Source organism: Tachypleus tridentatus, chromosome 3, assembly GCF_004210375.1.
Source record: "Tachypleus tridentatus isolate NWPU-2018 chromosome 3, ASM421037v1, whole genome shotgun sequence".
NCBI lineage: Eukaryota > Metazoa > Arthropoda > Merostomata > Xiphosura > Limulidae > Tachypleus > Tachypleus tridentatus.
Window position 1 is genome coordinate 105,160,648 of NC_134827.1, and position 11,878 is coordinate 105,172,525.

Genomic DNA, 11,878 nt, shown 5'->3' on the forward strand with positions numbered 1-11,878 from the left:
TATGCACTGTTAATGTTGAAATAGGAATACATTGAATTATGGGTTTGGTTTCATTGTGCTCTGTTAATGTTGAAATCGGAATAATTTGAATTATGGGTTTGGTTTCATTATGCTCTGTTAATGTTGAAATAGGAATACGTTGAATTATTGGTTTGGTTTCATTATGCTCTGTTAATGTTGAAATAGGAATACATTGAATTATGGGTTTGGTTTCATTATGCTCTGTTAATGTTGAAATAGGAATACATTGAATTATTGGTTTGGTTTCATTATGCTCTGTCAATGTTGAAATCGGAATAATTTGAATTATGGGTTTGGTTTCATTATGCTCTGTCAATGTTGAAATAGGAATACATTGAATTATGGGTTTGGTTTCATTATGCTCTGTTAATGTTGAAATAGGAATACATTGAATTATGTGTTTGGTTTCATTATGCTCTGTTAATGTTGAAATAGGAATACATTGAATTATGGGTTTGGTTTCATTATGCTCTGTCAATGTTGAAATCAGAATAATTTGAATTATGGGTTTGGTTTCATTATGCTCTGTCAATGTTGAAATCAGAATAATTTGAATTATGGGTTTGGTTTCATTATGCTCTGTTAATGTTGAAATAGGAATACATTGAATTATGGGTTTGGTTTCATTATGCTCTGTCAATGTTGAAATCAGAATAATTTGAATTATGGGTTTGGTTTCATTATGCTCTGTCAATGTTGAAATCAGAATAATTTGAATTATGGGTTTGGTTTCATTATGCTCTGTTAATGCTGAAATAGGAATACATTGAATTATTGGTTTGGTTTCATTATGCTCTGTTAATGTTGAAATAGGAATACGTTGAATTATGGGTTTGGTTTCATTATGCTCTGTTAATGTTGAAATAGGAATACATTGAATTATGGGTTTGGTTTCATTATGCTCTGTTAATGTTGAAATCAGAATAATTTGAATTATGGGTTTGGTTTCATTATGCTCTGTTAATGTTGAAATAGGAATACATTGAATTATGTGTTTGGTTTCATTATGCTCTGTTAATGTTCAAATAGGAATACATTGAATTATGGGTTTGGTTTCATTTTGCTCTGTTAATGTTGAAATAGGAATACATTGAATTATGGGATTGGTTTCATTATGCTCTGTTAATGTTGATATAGGAATACATTGAATTATTGGTTTGGTTTCATTATGCTCTGTTAATGTTGAAATAGGAATACGTTGAATTATGGGTTTGGTTTCATTATGCTCTGTTAATGTTGAAATAGGAATACGTTGAATTATGGGTTTGGTTTCATTATGCTCTGTCAATGTTGAAATCAGAATAATTTGAATTATGGGTTTGGTTTCATTATGCTCTGTTAATGTTGAAATAGGAATACATTGAATTATGTGTTTGGTTTCATTATGCTCTGTTAATGTTGAAATAGGAATACATTGAATTATGGGTTTGGTTTCATTATGCTCTGTCAATGTTGAAATCGGAATACATTGAATTATGGGTTTGGTTTCATTATGCTCTGTCAATGTTGAAATCAGAATAATTTGAATTATGGGTTTGGTTTCATTATGCTCTGTTAATGTTGAAATCAGAATAATTTGAATTATGTGTTTGGTTTCATTATGCTCTGTTAATGTTGAAATAGGAATACATTGAATTATGGGTTTGGTTTCATTATGCTCTGTCAATGTTGAAATCAGAATAATTTGAATTATGGGTTTGGTTTCATTATGCTCTGTTAATGTTGAAATCGGAATAATTTGAATTATGGGTTTGGTTTCATTATGCTCTGTTAATGTTGAAATAGGAATACATTGAATTATTGGTTTGGTTTCATTATGCTCTGTTAATGTTGAAATAGGAATACATTGAATTATGGGTTTGTTTTCATTATGCTCTGTTAATGTTGAAATCGGAATAATTTGAATTATGGGTTTGGTTTCATTATGCTCTGTCAATGTTGAAATAGGAATACATTGAATTATGGGTTTGGTTTCATTATGCTCTGTTAATGTTGAAATAGGAATACGTTGAATTATGGGTTTGGTTTCATTATGCTCTGTCAATGTTGAAATCAGAATAATTTGAATTATGGGTTTGGTTTCATTATGCTCTGTTAATGTTGAAATAGGAATACATTGAATTATGTGTTTGGTTTCATTATGCTCTGTTAATGTTGAAATAGGAATACATTGAATTATGGGTTTGGTTTCATTATGCTCTGTCAATGTTGAAATCGGAATACATTGAATTATGGGTTTGGTTTCATTATGCTCTGTCAATGTTGAAATCAGAATAATTTGAATTATGGGTTTGGTTTCATTATGCTCTGTTAATGTTGAAATCGGATTAATTTGAATTATGGGTTTGGTTTCATTATGCTCTGTTAATGTTGATATAGGAATACATTGAATTATTGGTTTGGTTTCATTATGCTCTGTCAATGTTCAAATCAGAATAATTTGAATTATGGGTTTGGTTTCATTATGCTCTGTTAATGTTGAAATCGGAATAATTTGAATTATGTGTTTGGTTTCATTATGCTCTGTTAATGTTGAAATAGGAATACATTGAATTATGGGTTTGGTTTCATTATGCTCTGTCAATGTTGAAATCAGAATAATTTGAATTATGGGTTTGGTTTCATTATGCTCTGTTAATGTTGAAATCGGAATAATTTGAATTATGGGTTTGGTTTCATTATGCTCTGTTAATGTTGATATAGGAATACATTGAATTATTGGTTTGGTTTCATTATGCTCTGTTAATGTTGAAATAGGAATACATTGAATTATGGGTTTGTTTTCATTATGCTCTGTTAATGTTGAAATCGGAATAATTTGAATTATGGGTTTGGTTTCATTATGCTCTGTTAATGTTGAAATAGGAATACGTTGAATTATGGGTTTGGTTTCATTATGCTCTGTTAATGTTGAAATCGGAATAATTTGAATTATGGGTTTGGTTTCATTATGCTCTGTTAATGTTGAAATCGGAATAATTTGAATTATGGGTTTGGTTTCATTATGCTCTGTTGATGTTGATATAGGAATACATTGAATTATGGGTTTGGTTTCATTATGCTCTGTTAATGTTGAAATCGGAATAATTTGAATTATGGGTTTGGTTTCATTATGCTCTGTTAATGTTGAAATAGGAATACATTGAATTATTGGTTTGGTTTCATTATGCTCTGTCAATGTTGAAATCGGAATAATTTGAATTATGGGTTTGGTTTCATTATGCTCTGTCAATGTTGAAATAGGAATACATTGAATTATGGGTTTGGTTTCATTATGCTCTTTCAATGTTGAAATCAGAATAATTTGAATTATGGGTTTGGTTTCATTATGCTCTGTTAATGTTGAAATAGGAATACATTGAATTATGTGTTTGGTTTCATTATGCTCTGTTAATGTTGAAATCGGAATAATTTGAATTATGGGTTTGGTTTCATTATGCTCTGTTAATGTTGAAATCGGAATAATTTGAATTATGGGTTTGGTTTCATTATGCTCTGTTAATGTTGAAATCGGAATAATTTGAATTATGGGTTTGGTTTCATTATGCTCTGTTAATGTTGATATAGGAATACATTGAATTATTGGTTTGGTTTCATTTTGCTCTGTTAATGTTGAAATAGGAATACGTTGAATTATGGGTTTGGTTTCATTATGCTCTGTCAATGTTGAAATCAGAATAATTTGAATTATGGGTTTGGTTTCATTATGCTCTGTTAATGTTGAAATAGGAATACATTGAATTATGGGTTTGGTTTCATTATGCTCTGTTAATGTTGAAATAGGAATACATTGAATTATGGGTTTGGTTTCATTATGCTCTGTCAATGTTGAAATCAGAATAATTTGAATTATGGGTTTGGTTTCATTATGCTCTGTTAATGTTGAAATCGAAATAATTTGAATTATGGGTTTGGTTTCATTATGCTCTGTTAATGTTGAAATCGGAATAATTTGAATTATGGGTTTGGTTTCATTATGCTCTGTTAATGTTGAAATCAGAATAATTTGAATTATGGGTTTGGTTTCATTATGCTCTGTTAATGTTGAAATCGGAATAATTTGAATTATGGGTTTGGTTTCATTATGCTCTGTTAATGTTGATATAGGAATACATTGAATTATTGGTTTGGTTTCATTATGCACTGTTAATGTTGAAATAGGAATACATTGAATTATGGGTTTGGTTTCATTGTGCTCTGTTAATGTTGAAATCGGAATAATTTGAATTATGGGTTTGGTTTCATTATGCTCTGTTAATGTTGAAATAGGAATACATTGAATTATTGGTTTGGTTTCATTATGCTCTGTTAATGTTGAAATAGGAATACATTGAATTATGGGTTTGGTTTCATTATGCTCTGTTAATGTTGAAATAGGAATAATTTGAATTATGGGTTTGGTTTCATTATGCTCTGTTAATGTTGAAATAGGAATACATTGAATTATGTGTTTGGTTTCATTATGCTCTGTTAATGTTGAAATAGGAATACATTGAATTATGGGTTTGGTTTCATTATGCTCTGTTAATGTTGAAATAGGAATACATTGAATTATGGGTTTGGTTTCATTATGCTCTGTTAATGTTGATATAGGAATACGTTGAATTATTGGTTTGGTTTCATTATGCTCTGTTAATGTTGAAATAGGAATACGTTGAATTATGGGTTTGGTTTCATTATGCTCTGTTAATGTTGAAATAGGAATACGTTGAATTATGGGTTTGGTTTCATTATGCTCTGTCAATGTTGAAATCAGAATAATTTGAATTATGGGTTTGGTTTCATTATGCTCTGTTAATGTTGAAATAGGAATACATTGAATTATGTGTTTGGTTTCATTATGCTCTGTTAATGTTGAAATAGGAATACATTGAATTATGGGTTTGGTTTCATTATGCTCTGTCAATGTTGAAATCGGAATACATTGAATTATGGGTTTGGTTTCATTATGCTCTGTCAATGTTGAAATCAGAATAATTTGAATTATGGGTTTGGTTTCATTATGCTCTGTTAATGTTGAAATCGGAATAATTTGAATTATGGGTTTGGTTTCATTATGCTCTGTTAATGTTGAAATAGAATACATTGAATTATTGGTTTCATTATTCTCTGTCAATGTTGAAATCAGAATAATTTGAATTATGGGTTTGGTTTCATTATGCTCTGTTAATGTTGAAATCGGAATAATTTGAATTATGTGTTTGGTTTCATTATGCTCTGTTAATGTTGAAATAGGAATACATTGAATTATGGGTTTGGTTTCATTATGCTCTGTCAATGTTGAAATCAGAATAATTTGAATTATGGGTTTGGTTTCATTATGCTCTGTTAATGTTGAAATCGGAATAATTTGAATTATGGGTTTGGTTTCATTATGCTCTGTTAATGTTGATATAGGAATACATTGAATTATTGGTTTGGTTTCATTATGCTCTGTTAATGTTGAAATAGAATACATTGAATTATGGGTTTGGTTTCATTATGCTCTGTTAATGTTGAAATCGGAATAATTTGAATTATGGGTTTGGTTTCATTATGCTCTGTTAATGTTGAAATAGGAATACGTTGAATTATGGGTTTGGTTTTCATTATGCTCTGTTAATGTTGAAATCGGAATAATTTGAATTATGGGTTTGGTTTCATTATGCTCTGTTAATGTTGAAATCGGAATAATTTGAATTATGGGTTTGGTTTCATTATGCTCTGTTAATGTTGAAATCGGAATAATTTGAATTATGGGTTTGGTTTCATTATGCTCTGTTAATGTTGAAATAGGAATACATTGAATTATGGGTTTGGTTTCATTATGCTCTGTTAATGTTGAAATCGGAATAATTTGAATTATGGGTTTGGTTTCATTATGCTCTGTTAATGTTGAAATAGGAATACATTGAATTATTGGTTTGGTTTCATTATGCTCTGTCAATGTTGAAATCGGAATAATTTGAATTATGGGTTTGGTTTCATTATGCTCTGTTAATGTTGAAATAGGAATACATTGAATTATGGGTTTGGTTTCATTATGCTCTGTCAATGTTGAAATCAGAATAATTTGAATTATGGGTTTGGTTTCATTATGCTCTGTTAATGTTGAAATAGGAATACATTGAATTATGTGTTTGGTTTCATTATGCTCTGTTAATGTTGAAATAGGAATACATTGAATTATGGGTTTGGTTTCATTATGCTCTGTCAATGTTGAAATCAGAATAATTTGAATTATGGGTTTGGTTTCATTACGCTCTGTCAATGTTGAAATCAGAATAATTTGAGTTATGTGTTTGGTTTCATTATGCTCTGTTAATGTTGAAATAGGAATAATTTGAATTATGGGTTTGGTTTCATTATGCTCTGTCAATGTTGAAATAGGAATACATTGAATTATGGGTTTGGTTTCATTATGCTCTGTTAATGTTGAAATAGGAATACATTGAATTATGGGTTTGGTTTCATTATGCTCTGTCAATGTTGAAATCAGAATAATTTGAATTATGGGTTTGGTTTCATTATGCTCTGTTAATGTTGAAATAGGAATACATTGAATTATGTGTTTGGTTTCATTATGCTCTGTTAATGTTGAAATAGGAATACATTGAATTATGGGTTTGGTTTCATTATGCTCTGTCAATGTTGAAATCGGAATACATTGAATTATGGGTTTGGTTTCATTATGCTCTGTCAATGTTGAAATCAGAATAATTTGAATTATGGGTTTGGTTTCATTATGCTCTGTTAATGTTGAAATCGGAATAATTTGAATTATGGGTTTGGTTTCATTATGCTCTGTTAATGTTGATATAGGAATACATTGAATTATTGGTTTGGTTTCATTATGCTCTGTCAATGTTGAAATCAGAATAATTTGAATTATGGGTTTGGTTTCATTATGCTCTGTTAATGTTGAAATCGGAATAATTTGAATTATGTGTTTGGTTTCATTATGCTCTGTTAATGTTGAAATAGGAATACATTGAATTATGGGTTTGGTTTCATTATGCTCTGTCAATGTTGAAATCAGAATAATTTGAATTATGGGTTTGGTTTCATTATGCTCTGTTAATGTTGAAATCGGAATAATTTGAATTATGGGTTTGGTTTCATTATGCTCTGTTAATGTTGATATAGGAATACATTGAATTATTGGTTTGGTTTCATTATGCTCTGTTAATGTTGAAATAGGAATACATTGAATTATGGGTTTGTTTTCATTATGCTCTGTTAATGTTGAAATCGGAATAATTTGAATTATGGGTTTGGTTTCATTATGCTCTGTTAATGTTGAAATAGGAATACGTTGAATTATGGGTTTGGTTTCATTATGCTCTGTTAATGTTGAAATCGGAATAATTTGAATTATGGGTTTGGTTTCATTATGCTCTGTTAATGTTGAAATCGGAATAATTTGAATTATGGGTTTGGTTTCATTATGCTCTGTTAATGTTGATATAGGAATACATTGAATTATGGGTTTGGTTTCATTATGCTCTGTTAATGTTGAAATCGGAATAATTTGAATTATGGGTTTGGTTTCATTATGCTCTGTTAATGTTGAAATAGGAATACATTGAATTATTGGTTTGGTTTCATTATGCTCTGTCAATGTTGAAATCGGAATAATTTGAATTATGGGTTTGGTTTCATTATGCTCTGTCAATGTTGAAATAGGAATACATTGAATTATGGGTTTGGTTTCATTATGCTCTTTCAATGTTGAAATCAGAATAATTTGAATTATGGGTTTGGTTTCATTATGCTCTGTTAATGTTGAAATAGGAATACATTGAATTATGTGTTTGGTTTCATTATGCTCTGTTAATGTTGAAATCGGAATAATTTGAATTATGGGTTTGGTTTCATTATGCTCTGTTAATGTTGAAATCGGAATAATTTGAATTATGGGTTTGGTTTCATTATGCTCTGTTAATGTTGAAATCGGAATAATTTGAATTATGGGTTTGGTTTCATTATGCTCTGTTAATGTTGAAATAGGAATAATTTGAATTATGGGTTTGGTTTCATTATGCTCTGTTAATGTTGAAATAGAATAATTTGAATTATGGGTTTGGTTTCATTATGCTCTGTCAATGTTGAAATCAGAATAATTTGAATTATGGGTTTGGTTTCATTATGCTCTGTTAATGTTGAAATCGGAATAATTTGAATTATGGGTTTGGTTTCATTATGCTCTGTTAATGTTGAAATAGGAATACATTGAATTATGGGTTTGGTTTCATTATGCTCTGTCAATGTTGAAATCAGAATAATTTGAATTATGGGTTTGGTTTCATTATGCTCTGTTAATGTTGAAATCGGAATAATTTGAATTATGGGTTTGGTTTCATTATGCTCTGTTAATGTTGAAATCGGAATAATTTGAATTATGGGTTTGGTTTCATTATGCTCTGTCAATGTTGAAATCAGAATAATTTGAATTATGGGTTTGGTTTCATTATGCTCTGTTAATGTTGAAATCGGAATAATTTGAATTATGGGTTTGGTTTCATTATGCTCTGTTAATGTTGAAATAGGAATACATTGAATTATTGGTTTGGTTTCATTATGCTCTGTTAATGTTGAAATAGGAATACATTGAATTATGGGTTTGGTTTCATTATGCTCTGTTAATGTTGAAATCGGAATAATTTGAATTATGGGTTTGGTTTCATTATGCTCTGTTAATGTTGAAATAGGAATACATTGAATTATGGGTTTGGTTTCATTATGCTCTGTTAATGTTGAAATAGGAATAATTTGAATTATGGGTTTGGTTTCATTATGCTCTGTTAATGTTGAAATCAGGAATAATTTGAATTATGGGTTTGGTTTCATTATGCTCTGTTAATGTTGAAATAGGAATACATTGAATTATTGGGTTTGGTTTCATTATGCTCTGTTAATGTTGAAATAGGAATAACATTGAATTATGGGTTTGGTTTCATTATGCTCTGTTAATGTTGAAATAGGAATAATTTGAATTATGGGTTTGGTTTCATTATGCTCTGTTAATGTTGAAATCAGAATAATTTGAATTATGGGTTTGGTTTCATTATGCTCTGTTAATGTTGAAATAGGAATACATTGAATTATGGGTTTGGTTTCATTATGCTCTGTTAATGTTGAAATAGGAATACATTGAATTATGGGTTTGGTTTCATTATGCTCTGTTAATGTTGAAATCGGAATACATTGAATTATGGGTTTGGTTTCATTATGCTCTGTCAATGTTGAAATCAGAATAATTTGAATTATGGGTTTGGTTTCATTATGCTCTGTTAATGTTGAAATCGGAATAATTTGAATTATGGGTTTGGTTTCATTATGCTCTGTTAATGTTGAAATAGGAATACATTGAATTATGGGTTTGGTTTCATTATGCTCTGTCAATGTTGAAATCAGAATAATTTGAATTATGGGTTTGGTTTCATTATGCTCTGTTAATGTTGAAATCGGAATAATTTGAATTATGGGTTTGGTTTCATTATGCTCTGTTAATGTTGAAATAGGAATACATTGAATTATGGGTTTGGTTTCATTATGCTCTGTCAATGTTGAAATCAGAATAATTTGAATTATGGGTTTGGTTTCATTATGCTCTGTTAATGTTGAAATCGGAATAATTTGAATTATGGGTTTGGTTTCATTATGCTCTGTTAATGTTGAAATAGGAATACATTGAATTATGGGTTTGGTTTCATTATGCTCTGTTAATGTTGAAATAGGAATACATTGAATTATGGGTTTGGTTTCATTATGCTCTGTTAATGTTGAAATCGGAATAATTTGAATTATGGGTTTGGTTTCATTATGCTCTGTTAATGTTGAAATAGGAATACATTGAATTATGGGTTTGGTTTCATTATGCTCTGTTAATGTTGAAATCGGAATAATTTGAATTATGGGTTTGGTTTCATTATGCTCTGTTAATGTTGAAATCGGAATACATTGAATTATGGGTTTGGAATAATTTGAATTATGGGTTTGGTTTCATTATGCTCTGTTAATGTTGAAATCGGAATAATTTGAATTATGGGTTTGGTTTCATTATGCTCTGTTGATGTTGATATAGAATACATTGAATTATGGGTTTGGTTTCATTATGCTCTGTTAATGTTGAAATCAGAATAATTTGAATTATGGGTTTGGTTTCATTATGCTCTGTTAATGTTGAAATAGGAATACATTGAATTATGGGTTTGGTTTCATTATGCTCTGTTAATGTTGAAATCAGAATAATTTGAATTATGGGTTTGGTTTCATTATGCTCTGTTAATGTTGAAATAGGAATACATTGAATTATGGGTTTGGTTTCATTATGCTCTGTTAATGTTGAAATCAGGAATAATTTGAATTATGGGTTTGGTTTCATTATGCTCTGTTAATGTTGAAATAGGAATACATTGAATTATGGGTTTGGTTTCATTATGCTCTGTTAATGTTGAAATCGGAATAATTTGAATTATGGGTTTGGTTTCATTATGCTCTGTTAATGTTGAAATCAGAATAATTTGAATTATGGGTTTGGTTTCATTATGCTCTGTTAATGTTGAAATCAGAATAATTTGAATTATGGGTTTGGTTTCATTATGCTCTGTTAATGTTGAAATCGGAATAATTTGAATTATGGGTTTGGTTTCATTATGCTCTGTTAATGTTGAAATAGGAATACATTGAATTATGGGTTTGGTTTCATTATGCTCTGTTAATGTTGAAATCGGAATAATTTGAATTATGGGTTTGGTTTCATTATGCTCTGTTAATGTTGAAATAGGAATACATTGAATTATGGGTTTGGTTTCATTATGCTCTGTTAATGTTGAAATAGGAATACATTGAATTATTGGTTTGGTTTCATTATGCTCTGTTAATGTTGAAATCGGAATAATTTGAATTATGGGTTTGGTTTCATTATGCTCTGTTAATGTTGAAATAGGAATACATTGAATTATGGGTTTGGTTTCATTATGCTCTGTTAATGTTGAAATCAGAATAATTTGAATTATGGGTTTGGTTTCATTATGCTCTGTTAATGTTGAAATAGGAATACATTGAATTATGTGTTTGGTTTCATTATGCTCTGTTAATGTTGAAATAGGAATACATTGAATTATGGGTTTGGTTTCATTATGCTCTGTCAATGTTGAAATATGGAATACATTGAATTATGGGTTTGGTTTCATTATGCTCTGTTAATGTTGAAATACATTGAATTATGGGTTTGGTTTCATTATGCTCTGTTAATGTTGAAATAGGAATACATTGAATTATTGGTTTGGTTTCATTATGCTCTGTTAATGTTGAAATCGGAATAATTTGAATTATGGGTTTGGTTTCATTATGCTCTGTTAATGTTGATATCGGAATACATTTGAATTATGGGAATTATTGGTTTGGTTTCATTATGCTCTGTCAATGTTGAAATCAGAATAATGCTCTGTCAATTTGAATTATGGGTTTGGTTTCATTATGCTCTGTTAATGTTGAAATCGGAATAATTTGAATTATGAATTATGGTTTGGTTTCATTATGCTCTGTTAATGTTGAAATAGGAATACATTGAATTATGGGTTTGGTTTCATTATGCTCTGTCAATGTTGAAATCAGAATAATTTGAATTATGGGTTTGGTTTCATTATGCTCTGTTAATGTTGAAATCAGAATAATTTGAATTATGGGTTTGGTTTCATTATGCTCTGTTAATGTTGAAATCGGAATAATTTGAATTATGGGTTTGGTTTCATTATGCTCTGTTAATGTTGAAATCGGAATAATTTGAATTATGGGTTTGGTTTCATTATGCTCTGTTAATGTTGAAATCGGAATAATTTAAATTATGGGTTTGGTTTCATTATGCTCTGTT